A 17185-nucleotide genomic window follows, 5' to 3' on the forward strand; every position below is an offset into this window, starting at 1 on the left:
TTTGATAGTAATCACCATTGAATAGTTAGACACAATTTTGAAGAAAACACTAAAGTTTTTGCAAGTTTTCAAGTTTGTGTCAATCTTTGAAAATATGAAGTATTTTCATAGAAAACTATTTTTCCTTGATAGTATATGCCCAAAAAAAAATGCCTACACGAAATTTCATGATTTTTGAATTTTTGTAGAATTTTCTAGGGGTTTCTGAAGTTGGCTGATTTTGAAATTCAGCTACTATCAGAGCTCCGATCGATCCATGGATCGATTGGAGTGCCTGAATCGATCCGTGGATCGATTCATAAGGCAAGTCTCCCGCGAGTAGAAGCTCGCTAGATCGATCAGCCGATCGATCCAGGAAGTCTGAATCGATCAGTGGATCGATTCAGAAAGGTTCAATCGATTGGAACCCAACTCCAATCGATCCAAGTTGCTGATTTTGGCTGGGAAAGCCTGATTTCAGCATCTTTAAACCTAATTTAGTCTAGATAACCTTTCCAAACCCCTAAAAATACATGTGTATACATAAAAAGGGTGTTTTCATGTGAAAACAAGGATGGATTGGTTAAGGAAGGCTAAGTTGAAGTTTAGGTTGAGGTTTGTTTTAGATTTTGAATATTTGAACCTCAAAACTTCTACAATAGGGTTTCCTAAAGTTTTCGGGAATCCAGGTCATTGTTGGTGCAATGACAGAAGTTACCACCATGTTTTTAGGGGGAGGGACTCTTTAAAGGCATGAAAATTATTTTTCATAAACCTTGGAAGGTGGTTAACCTTCCGTTAAGTGGATAATGCTCAAAGATGGGCATTTGTCTACATTGAGGAAGAATGTAGGGGTAAGGATAAATGAAGGGTATGAGACCTTCATTTGGGTCATTAGACCATGTTAAGGCTCCAGAGCAAGCATTATTTGAAAATGAAGGGAATGAGTCCTTCATTATCATGTTGGTCACAACGAGTGAAGTTGTGAACAACGATGAGCAACTCTTCAGGGGGAGAGTTTTCAACAATGGGGCATTTGTTGAAGAGTGCCCAAAATTGAGGCACGGGTTGATGTGTGCTCAAAGATGGGTTGATGTGTGCTCAAAGATGGGTTGATGTGTGCCAATAGGGGGAGAATGTGTGGTTTAAGTTAGACCTTCATTACCTATGGGGGAGGTCATAGGGGGAGAATGAAGGGAACCAACATTCATACCTTGGCATGAATGGAGTTAAGGCTATGGGATTAGCTTAACTCAGAATGGTCCAAACTTAAAGGTATTGTCAAACATCAAAAAGGGGGAGATTGTTGGTGCAATATCCCTTAGGTCAAGGTTGACTGGTTTGACCAAGCTTGAGTCTTGGTCATAGTTTCGATGTTTGACAATACATGTAGACACATGGACAATGCAGGTGCAGTTGTTCATATGGGGAAATTCTGATCAGGGACTGATCAGTGTGAATGAAGAAGAGTCAAGTAGGTATACCTGACTGGATGGAAATCCTGGTGAGTGAAGCCAGGTGAAAGTCCTAGTGAGTGAAGCTAGGCAGATGGAAATCCTGGTGAGTGAAGCCAGGTGAAAGTCCTAGTGAGTGAAGCTAGGCAGTATGAAAATCCTGGTGAGTGAAGCCAGGTGAAAGACCTAGTGAGTGAAGCTAGGCAGATTGAAAACCCTAGTGAGTGAAGCTAGGTGAAAGTCCAAGTAGGTCAAGAGAGTGACCGGATACTTGGCATGAAAGAAAAGTCCAAGTGGGTCAAAGGGATTGACCGGACACTTGGTGAGGGAGTCCGAGCAGGTCAAGGGAGTGACTAGATGCTAGGCATGACGTACCAACAGGTTAAGTTTGACCGGATGTTGGTTTGGGAGGTTTGGGACTTGGTTTTGGGCAAAAACCAAGCTCTGGATCGATCAGTGGATCGATCCAGGCCTTTCCCAGCGAACAGAGAGCCTCTGGATCGATCAGTGGATCGATCCAGAGGTCCCAATCGATCAGTGGATCGATTGAGACGCTGCTGGTTCGCGCGATAAGCGCTAGATCGATCCGTGGATCGATCCAGGCATTTTCTCCAGAGCACAGAGGCACTCTAGATCGATCCGTGGATCGATCCAAAGCCTCCCCGATCGATTGGGAGTTTTCGAATCGATCGGGATCCGACCGTTGCGTCGTATTTGAGCTGCAGGCGTGCGATGGCTGCGGCATTACTTCACGGATTCATTTCAGATCTTCATCAGCTCCTCCATAGCTCTTCTCAAGCTCGAGATCGCCAGTTCTTGAAGGTTCTTGGAGGCTCTTCCAAGTCAAGAGGCGGATCAAAGCAAGAAGAAGAAACTAGGGTTAGGGTTTGTGCACTCAGTGTAAGCTTGTAAGCTTATATTTCTTTACTACCCTTTCTTCTTCTTGTATTGAGTCTTGTAGGGCTTCTCCGCCTTTGGTAGTTATCATAAAGGAGAGTTTTATTAGTGGAGGGTGTGTGTGTTGGTGTGGATCCTTGGACTAGTCACCTCTTGTGAGGTGGATACCAAGTAAACCAACCGTGTTAGCGTTGTGTGATTTGTTTCTGTATTTTCCGCTGCATATCTTTGAAGAAACAAGCAACTCCGAACACCGGGCACGCGACGAGCTATTCACCCCCCCCCCCCCTCCTCTAGCTACTTTTGGTCCTAACAGGTAGAAAGTGATACATTAATACCACCACAATGAAACTGAACTCCTAGAACTCTTCATAAACTAAGTTAATTACTCTCCCTTCACTAGTTCTTATTTCCATTTCCCAATCTCTTTTCTTTAGATAACTTACAACCATCGGTAGTTTAGCTAATCCTAAGTGAACCATTGCTAGTGCTTATAACCAGTCCTCGTGGGATCGATAATCTTTATTACTGATGACGAATCCGTGCACTTGCGGAATTGTAACAGCTCTCTAGATATATATTATGCTCATGCACTATCTGTCTATTACTCGATGAGTCCCAGCACTCACCACCCCTTGATATGGTTTTCTTTCACCAGGGAATAGGTAGATGATACAAGGACACTTGGAGGATCCTGATTGTCGGTTCCACATAACATCCGAGGACGGTTTTCTAGTTTTATTTCCTTCTTTATTTGTGTTTTGAATTCGTGAACTTGGTATTGTAATAATTTGATGTGGACTTGGAATTTAGCTTTATGGTTTCTTGTATTTGGTTTGATGTTGTTGTGTCAAGCTGAGCTAGCTCACAGTTAGTTGTTTTATAATTTTGCGCTCATTAGTTTGTGACTTCCTATATATTTTATTACAACGTGTGGGTTGCTTATTATACAACTACGTGATTATGTTCTTTTTATTCCAATCGTTTGAGCTGTGTATATAACTGTGTGGTTGTGTATGTTCCAATTGTGTGGGATGTTGTTGATAGCTTGTGAGTAGTCTTGTGTCATTGTATACATATTTTATTTGTCATAGTTACAGGAGAGATGTTGTCCGTTTATCAGGCAGGGACTCCTCTGGAGCATGGCAATGTACCTAAAAATAAAATACACTACTTAAAACTAAATCAAAATAAACCAAATAACTCAACCTTAATCTCAAAAATTAGACCTTCTAAGCTAAATTCTAACCTAAAGAATAAAATGAAATCAAATAAATCAAAATCTAAGCCTAAATTAAATAAATACAAAATCAATCTAAACTCAAACTATAACTAAGTTTATTATAACTATAAAGCAAATCGACATAAACCTAAAACATAAGTCCAAAGTTATATAATTTAGGAGGAGACTTCAAATTAGTTGGCACCTCCAAAATAATAATTTACCCAGCTGGGTAATTATGACTAGTTTAATTAGAGACAAAAGTTTAACTTGACAAATAGTACTGGAGAAGTTTTGGATAGTAGTAGGTTAGGGAAGCTATGTTTATGCATGTCTAGGAAAATATGGATTCGACTTGGTGCATTTGACTTAGTGAAACTAACTGAAGCTACCTCTTACTAATCCTAACTAGTTAGACCAAAGTTTTGTACTATGTTTAGTGGGTAGAAGAATTTGAAAAATTTTGAAGGTGTGATTACTCTAATGATGTATAGGTGACTCACCATAACTTAGACATTTATCCAAAAAAATGCCTACTTGTTGAACCCAAGCTAAATTTGAATATAACACAAGTTAAACCAAACCCTGAAATTTAACTTAACTCATCTCAAAAAATTATAGAATTCCCTGATTGAAAATATAGATAAGGTGTGATGAAAAATAAATAAATTAAATTAAAACTTAAAAATTAAAAATTAACTCAAAACCTAAATCAAATTTAAACTTAACTTAAAAATTAAAAATTAACTCAAAACTTAAATCAAATTTAAACTTAACTTACAAATTAAAAATTAACTCAAAACTTAAAACTCAAATGAAATTTAAACTTAATACAACTCCAAGAGAACAAGCTTCATCTTCGGAAGGTATTAGTCATGAGCAAAGGAGAAGAGAAAGAAGAAGCAAAAGGAATATCTTCTTCCTTTGGGTGGCTCACGACAACAAGAGAAGAACCTCTTATTGTGGTCAATGGCAAGAGAGAGGGAGAGGTATTAGGTTTAGGTTTTCAAAACCTAATCAAGCCAATAATGAATTATATATTAATTATCTCTTAATCATATCAATATATAGTCCTCTTTAATGAGTTGGATTAGAAAGCCCAAGTCCCACTCATTATGCCTTAACCAAAAATTAGCTCATTAACCCCTTGATTTGGTTCACAACTAAATTGAGTTGATTTATGACTAAACTAAATTGGTTCATGACTAAATTAAATAGTGTCCAACTCTTTTATAAGAGATGTGACCCATCAGGGCTTTCTTTCTAACAAATATTTTCATATTTGTCTTATGTATAATCTAATCATACATTTATCTCTTTATTTGAGAATAATATTCTCTTAACTTGTTTTACGTCTTTTAGAGACTCGTAGTGCATGTGACCCAATAGATTCTTGGTATATATTGGTCATCCATAAATAACTACTTAATTATGGAATGATCATGAGTGACACCTAGTAGTACATCATAATCCCCAATTAAGCAAAAAATCATAATTGATCTCAGAATTAATTCTAAACCCTTCAGCAGGTACAGTGAATTGTGCCTCATTCCTTTCACACGTCTTATACCCACTTGGTTCAGGACATGGTCTATGTGTCTGCCCCCACTAGGTTAATTATGTCACACTTAGCCCAAGTAATACTTCCTCATTCTGCAGATTCAAATTATTTGTACATGTATACAAGAGTCTCATACTCTTAACATGTGATGTTTTTGTTAGCTAGAGCCCTAGAGCCAATCATTTGATGATTGTATTTTGGACTTGTTGTATCATATTCTATATAAATAAAGGCATTTGGTTTTTGATTATTATAATTGCTTGTATTGGTGCCAAATAAACTAAGTATAATAACGTCCTTGAGTAGAAGGTTCTTACCTATATCAATCGATTGATTGAATCGATAGTGAGATGATATAGGGAACACTACTCGTAATCATTCCTAGTCGAGTATTAACATTCAGGGACAATGTTAATGCAATAAAACTAGCATGTAGGTCAACTCGATGACTTGATCTCACAAGTCATGGATATAGAGATATCAAGTTGACACATGGGTATGCATTAGAGAATGTATACTGAATGACCCGTCATGAGAAAGTATCATGGATCGTTATATGAGTGTCATATACTTTCTCATGTGGCTATTAGTATGACTACTAGTCCTTAGACCTGAAGTCACCATAGTTCCCTATATAAGGAGTTATGTACTTTGGTTTCGTCAAACGTCACCCGTAACTGGGTGGACTATAAAGGCGATTACTGGGTATGTAACGAATTATGCAGAGGGATGTGAGTGATGTAGATGGGATCTATCCCTCCTATATGACGGGAGCGACATCGATATTCTTGATAGAGTGAGACCATGAAGTGCATGGCCATGCCCAAATGAGTCAATATAGGATATTGAGTTCATTTGATTTAGTGAGTCTACTTGGAGTTCAAGATTTAGATTGATTAGAGGATGACACGGTCTATGCCTCATATTGATCAATCTAGATGTCTAGGATAGAAGGACACTTGTCATATATTGTGAGGAGTCACAATTAGTAGTCACAAGGTGATATTGGATCTCAACATTCTTGTAACTTGGGTAGTAATGATGTGTTGCTAGATACCGCTCATTACTTATGCCCCTAAATGGGTTTAGGGGCATTGCCAACGTTACAAGAACCTATAGGATCACACACTAAGGACAATTAGATGGAGATTAGGTTCATATGATGAACCAAGAGGATTAGATTCATTTGATGAATCAAATTGGATTAAGAGTAATCCTAATTGAGTTACACTTAAGTTGATTCATGTGTTTAATGAGTCTAATTTAGATTATGACTCATTGAATCAATTTAATTAAATGGATTAGATCCATTATATTAAGTTGGCTTGAATCAAATAGTTGGATTAGATCAACCATGGGAGAGATTTGGTCAAGTTTGACTTGACTTGAGAGGAAGAGGAAGAGTCAAGTTTGACTTGACTATTTGCCACATCATTAGTGATTTGGCATTAGGAGGACTAATGATGATGTGCCACATCATCAAAGTGTGCCACCTCATGGGGGTTACAAAGCTATTCTCTTTAATGGCTACATTTAATGAGGATGGGGGTTACACCTTGTGATGGTGGTCGGCCACTTATGGGGAATGAATTGGATTCATTTTCATTCAAGTGGCATTATTCCATCTTCTTCCTCAAGTGCTCTTCTCCTTTCTCCCTCTCCTCCTTCTTGGCCGAATCATCAAAAGGTGCTAGCACATCTTTTGTGTGATTTTCATCTACGTGTTCGTGTGGATACATATAGAGAGTTGTCTACGTTGACAACTTCGAGATCCGGCACCATTTGGACGAGCGGGAACGCGAAGGGCTTCGCTTCAAAGGTATAACTTTTTCTTTTGTAGATCTAAGTGTAGATCTAGGTAGAAACTCGTATTCATATGTTTTCAAACTTTTCTTTTCACGGATCCGTTGGCTAGGGGCTTTCGGGATTTTCGCGACGCGAAAAAGTGATTTTCGCTGCCCGAAAAACCCAACAGTGGTATCAGAGCCACGTGCGAAGATGAATACGAGTTTATTTTGTGTTTTATGAAAACTTTTTAGTTCTATAATATTCTGTAAATTTATGATTTCTATAGTATTTATGGGTATTTTTCTCGTAGAAGCGAAGCACAAGTGTTTCGACACTTGTAGGCTTCGACTACCAAGAAGTTTTTCCCAAAACGGCCAAGTTTCGCTCCAAAACTTTTTGGGACAGCGGGCTAAGGCGCTGTTAGATCGCAAAGGAACCCTCGCGATGGTTAGATCGCGGGTAGGGGCGCTGCTCCTGGCCCCGCAAGGGGATTCGTTTCGCGATTGCGCCCGAAAATTGCTAAACGAAACCGCCAGGAAATTGTACTCGTAAAAATTGTAAAAATTATAGAAAAATTACAGAAAATTATAGAAATATATAATTTTGAATTATATATTATTTTTGTGATACTCATGGCCCAAAGACCCAATTCAATTGGATAATTTGTGTTGTAATTCATAATACGGCCTGCGTGCCGTGATGTGATGTGTGTGTTGTATTTTATTTTTTTTTCGCGACCTGCGCGTCGTGCCTTTCTCTTTTATTCTTGTTGTAAATTAGATTTAGACTCGAATATAACTCGAGTTTCAAAATGTAATGTAAATTTTGAAGCGGTGGAAGGTCCACTCGAGACGGAGTTACGAGGAGGGCGCGAGCAACACGAGGTGGTCAAAGGAAGGAGCTTGAGAAGCTGTTGACCTTAGGTTGACCATCCGATCTTCTCATTGGCTTGAGAAGATCGTAGTAGGGCCATGACATAATCACAAAATTATTTAATTAATTGCTTTTGTGTGTATGTGATGCATGTTATTTAATTAAGTAATTAATTAGTGCCTAACGATTAGATTAGATCTAAGTCATGCACATGATGCACCCTTCGATTAGATTAGATCTATCGAGTATATGATTCGCATCATCATTTAGATTAGATCTAAATCGCGTCAACTCGTAATGCCTACGATACCGTGATACCTACCACTACCTCGATCGCATGTTGTTGTTGAATCTGCCAAAGCAGAGCAACACATACTATCTTGGTAGGGTACGGAGGGACAATCTTGGTCCCGCCTATCAACGCATGGGTGAATACAACTCAATTAGATTGAGTAACTAGTTAACTCAATTGGATCGAGTTTAACTATAGGCATTATCCAATGGTTGGTAGATAGGTCAAAATCACGTTTATATTAACTCTTGGGCGTATTAGCCAAAGCTAACTCGAGTTTTAATATAAATGCGGATTTTATCCTATAAACAAGAGTTGCATAGAGATGTAATTGGTAATTGGTTACCTACCGATCATACTAAGTCTTGGGCGTATTAGCCAAAGCTAACTCAAGGGTTAGTATGATGTGGATCTTGTCCCACATGAATTATAGAATTCAGTGGAAGCATCATTTAGTTAAAGGCCTAATTAAATGATTAAGAATATGATATTTATTTTCTGCATTTTTCTGTTGTAGATAATCATGACGTCAAATACGAACACTTTCTCCCTGCGATCTGTTCTTGAGAAGGACAAGCTCAACGGAGCAAATTTCCTGGACTGGTACAGGAACTTGAGAATAGTTCTCACCCAAGAACGTAAACTATACGTTCTGGAGCAGCCCATTCCGGAGGCTCCTCCTGCCACTGCCCCGCGAGCTGACCGAGATGCTTTCAAGAAGCATCAAGATGACGCATTAGATGTGTCTTGTCTAATGCTCGTGACCATGAACTCTGAGCTTCAGAAGCAACACGAGTTAATGGGCGCTTACGATATGGTTGAACATCTTCGTCAACTGTATCAAGGTCAAGCGAGGCATGAGAGATTTGAGATCTCAAGGGCACTTTTTCAGTGCAAGATGTCAGACGGGGCTCTTGTAGGCCCATATGTACTCAAAATGATTGGTTACATAGAGAACCTACAAAGGTTGGGGTTCCCACTTGGCCAAGAGCTGGCCACTAACCTGATCTTGCAATCCTTGCCGGATAGCTACAGTCAATTCATTCTAAACTACAATATGAACGAGATTGATAAGCCACTGCCCGAGCTGCTTAGTATGTTGCGAACTGCTGAGCTGAACCTTAAGAAGGCTAAGCCCAACACTGTTCTGATGGTTCAGAAACATAAGGGCAAGGGCAAGCCTAAAGGCAAGGGAAAGTCCCAAGCCAAGGGCAAAGGCAAGGCACTGAAGCCTAAAGGAGGGGTCGCTAAGGATGCTACCTGCTTCCACTGCGGTCAGACCGAGCACTGGAAGAGGAACTGCAAGGTATACTTGGAGGATCTTAAGAAGAAGCGAAGTGAGACTTCGACTTCAGGTATATATGTTATAGAAGTCAATCTATCTATTTCTACATCATGGGTATTAGATACTGGATGTGCTTCTCACATTTGTACTGATGTGCAGGCACTGAGAAATAGCAGGGCATTGACAAAGGGCGAGGTGGACCTACGAGTAGGCAATGGAGCATGGGTTGCTGCTGTTGCTGTAGGGACTTACTTTCTATCTCTGCCCTCTGGGCTTGTACTAGAGTTAGTCGATTGTTGTTATGTGCCTGCATTAACTAAGAACATTATATCAGTTTCTTGTTTGGACAAGAAAGATTTCTCATTTACAATAAACAACAAATGTTGTTCCGTCTATTTAAACGATATGTTCTATTGTAGTGCACCTCTGATAAACGGACTCTATATTCTAGACCTTGAGAGCCCTATCCATAACATAAATAACATGAACCAAACCTACCTCTGGCACTGTCGCTTAGGTCATATAAATGACAAGCGCTTATCCCAGCTCCATAAGGATGGTTTGCTGGACTCATTTGATTTTGAATCTTATGAGACATGCGAGTCATGCCTACTAGGCAAGATGACCAAGACTCCCTTTAGTGGGCATAGCGAGAGAGCGACTGATTTATTAGGACTCATACATAGTGATGTATGTGGCCCTTTCAATGTCGCTGCTAGAGGCGGTTATAGGTACTTCATCACATTTACTGATGACTTCAGTAGATATGGTTATGTGTATTTGATGACACATAAGTCTGAATCCTTTGAAAAGTTCAAAGAACTCAAGAATGAAGTACAGAACCAGCTTGGCAAGAGTATTAAGATACTTCGATCCGATCGAGGTGGAGAATACCTTAGCCATAAGTTATGTGACTATCTAGCTGAGTGTGGGATTCTATCCCAACTCACTCCTCCTGGAACACCACAGTGGAATGGTGTATCCGAAAGGAGGAATCGTACCTTATTAGATATGGTACGATCTATGATGAGTCACTCAGATCTTCCGACATACCTTTGGGGCTATGCTTTAGACACGACAGCTTTTATACTCAACCGAGTTCCATCTAAGGTCGTGATAAAGACACCATATAGGATATGGACTGGGAGAGATGCCCAGGTGTCTTTCAAGAGGATTTGGGGTTGTGAGGCTTACGTTCGATGTCAAGTCTCAGACAAATTAGGACCCAAATTCGACAAGTGCTATTTCATTGGATATCCCAAGGAAACTAAGGGATATTACTTCTATATTCCCAGTTAGCACAAGGTAGTTGTGGCAAAGACTGGGGTCTTTCTAGAAAAGGACTTTGTTTCTAGAAAGACTAGTGGGAGCACGTTCGATCTTGAAGAAGTTCAAGATGTGAACAATAGTACTGATGCCTCGATGGAAGTTGAACTGGAACCACAAAGTGTTGTGGATGATGTTGTTCCACAAAGAGTTGAGGAACAACAACCAGTTCAAGTAGACATACCTCTTCGCAGGTCTGATAGGGTACGTCATCAGCCTGAGAGATATTCATTTCTCTTGTCTGACCATGATGACGTTGTGCTCATAGATGATGAGCCTACCACCTATCAGGAAGCTGTGATGAGACCAGATTCCGAGAAATGGCTAGAGGCCATGAGATCCGAGATAGAATCCATGTACACCAACCAAGTATGGACTTTGGTTAATCCACCTGAAGGGGTAAAACTCATTGGGTGTAAGTGGGTCTTTAAGAGAAAGACTGACATGGATGGACTTATCTATAAGGGGCGCTTGGTAGCTAAAGGTTTCAAGCAGATTCATGGTATTGACTATGATGAAATCTTTTATCCAGTAGCGATGTTTAAGTCCATTCGGATCATGCTTGCTATTGCAGCTTACCAAGATTACGAGATCTGGCAGATGGATGTCAAAACCGTGTTTTTGAATGGAAACATACTCGAGGATGTGTGCATGACACAACCTGAGGGTTTTGTAGATCCACGGCATAATAGCAGAGTATGCAAGCTGCATAGGTCCATTTATGGACTAAAGCAAGCTTCTCGGAGCTGGAATCTTCGATTCGATGATGCAATCAAACAGTTTGGTTTTATCAAAAATGAAGATGAACCTTGTATCTACAAGAAGGTTGTAGGGGACATAGTTGTCTTCCTCATATTGTATATAGATGACATACTGCTCATTGGGAAAGACATCCCTTTGCTACAGTCTGTCAAGACTTGGCTAGGGACTTGTTTCTCAATGAAGGACTTAGGTGAAGCATCCTGCATTCTAGGGATACCGATCTATAGAGATAGATCTAAGAGATTGTTTGGTCTAAGTCAGAGTACATACATTGACAAGGTACTCCTTCGGTTTGCCATGCAGAACTCCAAGAAGGGATTTCTGCCGATGTCACATGGCGTGAGTCTTTCAAAGACTCAAGGTCCCTCTTCTATAGAGGAGAAAGACCTCATGGATCAGATCCCTTATGCCTCAGCCATAGGATCGATCATGTACACCATGCTATGTACTCGACCTGATGTCTCGTATGCTTTGAGCATGACGAGCAGATACCAGTCAGATCCAGGTGAAAGTCACTGGATAGCGATCAAGAATATTCTTAAGTACTTAAGAAGGACTAAAGAATATTTCTTAATATATGGAGGCAATGATGAACTAGTTGTAAAGGGTTGCAGTGATACCAGCTTCCAAACCGATCAGGATGATTACCGATCGCAGTCAGGGTTCGTATTTTGCATTAATGGTGGTGCTGTCAGCTGGAAGAGTTCGAAGCAGGACACAGTAGCTGATTCTACAACAGAGGCCGAGTACATTGCTGCATCAGAGGCAGCAAAGGAGGCAGTTTGGATCCGTAAGTTCATCACTAAACTTGGGGTGGTTCCTAGCATTGCTGACCCCATTGAGCTCTATTGTGACAACAATGGAGCTATAGCACAGGCGAAGGAACCTCGCTCACACCAGCGGACCAAACACATACTACGGCGCTTCCATCTCATTCGAAAGATCATCGAGAGAGGAGATGTGAAGATTTGCAGAGTACCTACAGATGCTAACATCTCAGATCCCTTGACCAAGGCTTTGGCACAGAGGAAGCATGATGGTCACACAAGGTCATTAGGGCTTAGAGCCTACACTGATTGGCACTAGTGCTAGTGGGAGATTGTTAGCTAGAGCCCTAGAGCCAATCATTTGATAATTGTATTTTGGACTTGTTGTATCATATTCTATATAAATAAAGGCATTTAGTTTTTGGTTATTATACTTACTTGTATTGGTGCCAAATAAACTAAGTATAATAACGTCCTTAAGTAGAAGGTTCTTACCTATATCAATCGATTGGTTGAATCGATAGTGAGATGATATAGGGAACACTACTCATAATCATTCCTAGTCGAGTATTAACATTCAGGGACAATGTTAATGCAATAAAACTAGCATGTAGGTCAACTCGATGACTTGATCTCATAAGTCATGGATATAGAGATATCAAGTTGACACATGGGTATGCATTAGAGAATGTATATTGAATGACCCACCATGAGAAAGTATCATGGATCGTTATATGAGTGTCATATACTTTCTCATGTGGCTATTAGTATGACTACTAGTCCTTAGACCTGAAGTCACCATAGTTCCCTACATAAGGAGTTATGTACTTTGGTTTCGTCAAACGTCACCCGTAACTGGGTGGACTATAAAGGCGATTACTGGGTATGTAACGAATTATGCAGAGGGATGTGAGTGATGTAGATGGGATATATCCCTCTTATATGACAGGAGCGACATCGATATTCTTGATAGAGTGAGACCACAAAGTGCATGGTCATGCCCAAATGAGTCAATATAGGATATGGAGCTCATTTGATTTAGTGAGTCTACTTGGAGTTCAAGATTTAGATTGATTAGAGGATGACACGGTCTATGCCTCATATTGATCAATCTAGATGTCTAAAATAGAAAGACACTTGTCATATATTGTAAGGAGTCACAATTAGTAGTCACAAGGTGATGTTGGATCTCAACATTCTTGTAACTTGGGTAGTAATGATGTGTTGCTAGATACCGCTCATTACTTATGCCCCTAAATGGGTTTAGGGGCATTGCCAACGTTACAAGAACCTATAGGGTCACACACTAAGGACAATTAGATGGAGATTAGGTTCATATGATGAACCAAGAGGATTAGATTCATTTGATGAATCAAATTGGATTAAGAGTAATCCTAATTGAGTTACACTCAAGTTGATTCATGTGTTTAATGAGTCTAATTTAGATTATGACTCATTGAATCAATTTAATTAAATGGATTAGATCCATTATATTAAGTTGGCTTGAATCAAATGGTTGGATTAGATCAACCATGGGAGAGATTTGGTCAAATTTGACTTGACTTAAGAGGAAGAGGAAGAGTCAAGTTTGACTTGACTATTTGCCACATCATTAGTGATTTGGCATTAGGAAGACTAATGATGATGTGCCACATCATCAAAGTGTGCCACCTCATGGGGGTTACAAAGCTATTCTCTTTAATGGCTACATTTAATGAGGATGGGGGTTACACCTTGTGATGGTGGCCGGCCACTTATGGGGAATGAATTGGATTCATTTCATTCAAGGCAATTGACTTCATCTTCTTCCTCTAGCTCTCCCTCTCCCTCTCCTCCTCAACTTGGCCGAACCACACAAGGTGCTAGCACACCCTTTTGTGTGGTTTTTCTCCACCTACGTGTCCGTGTGGATACTTCTAGAGGGGTATCTATTTTGATACTCTCGAGATCCGGCACCGTTTGGACGAGCGGGAACGCGAAGGGCTTCGCTTCAAAGGTATAACCTTTTCTTTTGTAGATCTAAGTGTAGATCTAGGTAGAAACTCGTATTCGTATGTTTTCAAACTTTTTCTTTGCACGGATCCGTTGGCTAGGGGCTTTCGGGGTTTTCGCGATGCGAAAAAGCGATTTTCACGGCCCGAAAAATCCAACAGTTTTGGCTAAAGACGTTAAGTAATAATCCTAACGAGTGGTCATAGGGTATACATCTCCTCGCAAAAAGCGATAAATCTTCTATGGACTATCCAAACACCTTTGGACACTTCGACTTATGCCCAATCATCTCGGGTCCACACCTCCAAGAGATGTTTGCTTAAGATGTCAAAGTATAAGTCTCCATGACCAAGATGACTTGTATTCCTCAAGTTGAACGAAACTTATACTCGAGTTACAATAAGAACTTCACAAACATATCCATATATTTAGAGAATCATATGAAGTCTTTCAGTAAATCACTCCAATGAATTAGTTATCATAACTAGCATCTATGATTAACTCTCAGCATCGTAATATCTCCAGCTAGTGAGAAACAGCTGTTTGGTCAAACCAAGGAATATAATTCGTGCTAGTCTTAATGATAGGTGAATGCACCAATTCAACGACTAGGGAAATTCTAATACGTTCATAATTGCACATATAGAGATAATCACAAGTTGTGATTCAATCATAAATTCTCTCATGTTATTAATTATTTTGCGGATATATAATAAATAAGTTTAAGACTATTCAAACATATAATATATACTCAATTTATAAATCTATATTTATCAAATAAATAATAAAATTATAAGACGATTATTTTAGAACATCCCTCAAAATCTAACGGAACTTTCTGACCAAAGTGCTCAAAAGGAAGTAATTTGGTGGAAATTATTAACATTAATTGCCTGCATTAATTGTATAGATACTGATTGGGTTGTTTTGGGTGGCAATTTCCCTTAGGCTCGGCTAGGATCACTTTCCTAGTTTGGGTGGTTATCAATTGTGTTTTCTTACCAATGGTGAAGAGGAAAACAAGGGACTCGGTCAATCTACTATGAGTCAAACAAGGAAAATGAATGCAAATATGGAGGACCCAAATATGGCAGCCAATGAAATTAATGGAGTCAATGATGCGAAGGACCCAAATATGGCAGATAATGGAATTAATAGAGTCAATGATATGGAAGTGTTAATAGGTGTGGCCCCTCCAATGACAGCTTCGAATACCATATGTCCACCCACAACAATGGCTACACATTTGCAACAACATACGGCCACAAGGAAGAGCTTACAGTTCAAATATAAAGACATTGAAACAGTGGAGAACTAGATTGGATACTACCTCGTGGGCTATTTTATGGGAAGACACCCAAGACAAGATGGAGTAGAGGAAATGGCTCGCAGATGGAGGGTTCCATACAAATTATTTATGCACAAAAATGGTTGGATAATTTATAGACTTGAGACTCTGCAAGATAGGGAGAAAGGTTTACTCAGAGTGCCTTATTTTTCTTTTGGAATCCTATTGGTTTTAAAAGCACATGCAAGTTGTTTTTTGTACAACCAAGACAGGAGGTTCATTCCAACATAGGTATAGATTTATGGCCTTTCCCAAATTGTTGGTCTCTGAAAGTATTGAGTTTGATAGGGTCAAAGATTGGTAGACCATTTTACATCGACAAATTAACAAGGACATGTGAAAGATTGACCTTTGCATGACTTTTGATGGAAGTCTCGATAATCGGTGAGTGGGTCACAACTATTCCTATCTCTCTACCTACGGGAGTTCAGATTGACTTAGAAATTATGTACCAGACTATGCCAGACTTCTATGAAGAATGTCGTAGGATTGAACACCAAAAAGATGCCTACTACAAGGGAGATGTTCCAACCAACCAAAGTGCTAACCGAACCCAAGGGGGTACATCTATGGATCTGAATCATAACCGGTCTCAATCTGCGAGGATTTGTAGACATTCAAGGTATAAGCAAAGTACAAGGCAGGCATTGAGGCAACATAGGTGGTGTGCGGAATGAAGGAGAACAGGAGGTTGTAGATACAAATCACTTGGCAATTGTGGTGGTGCCCATTCAGTCCCAGTTAAGGTTGTCACTCCCCTAGCTCCTAATGATACTCTTCAAAGGGCACAAGCTGCGATTTCCTAGCAATCACATAATGATAAAGTATGGCTAGCAAATCGAAGGACTTGAATAGCTTGGGAGACTCTTCCACATCAGTGGCCGAAGAGACACAAGAATCAAGCAATGGGGCATCTCGAACTACAACACTGACTTCTTCATCATCGGATTAGATGCATCGGTGAATTTGGCCGCAACGTTCTCCTCCTCATCCAAATCAGCCAGTAATGGGACAGTAGGCATGGTCATGCCTAGAGCTTCAGCGCATGTGCAAAGCAGTAGACAATTACCGAGTCCAAGCAACCCACACGGGAGGTGTTAAATGAAGGTTGCCACTTGAAACATGAGGGGCTTTTAAACATGGGGGGGTGTACAACTTCTCCTCAAGCACAAGGATATATAGGCGTTGGCATTATTCGAAACGAAACACTCACAGAGGATTCTCTTTAATCTATTATGCAAAGGTGTTTCTCATGTATGGGACATGCTCATAATTTTGATATGTCTAATCATAGATGTGTGTTGCTCTTTTGGGATTTATAGAAAGTTGATATGGACATTATCATTATGACTAATCAATAAATTCATTGTCATGTGTGATGTCTTGTGTCCAGGAGAGCTTTCTTGATTTCCTTTGTTTACAAACTGCATTATATTGTCTCTCATAGACCATTATGGAAAGCCCTTATGGAGCTTGGTGGGACTATCTCAGAGTCATGGATGATCATGAGGGATTTCAACTTGATATTATCGACTGAAGACAAGAAAGGGGGTTGTCCGGTTACCAATTATGAAATGAGAAATCTTCAAATTTTTGCCCAAGTATGTGGCTTGGTAAACCTTCACTCCATTATATGTCG

This window comes from Zingiber officinale, chromosome 5A, assembly GCF_018446385.1.
Source record: "Zingiber officinale cultivar Zhangliang chromosome 5A, Zo_v1.1, whole genome shotgun sequence".
Taxonomy (NCBI): Eukaryota; Viridiplantae; Streptophyta; class Magnoliopsida; order Zingiberales; family Zingiberaceae; genus Zingiber; species Zingiber officinale.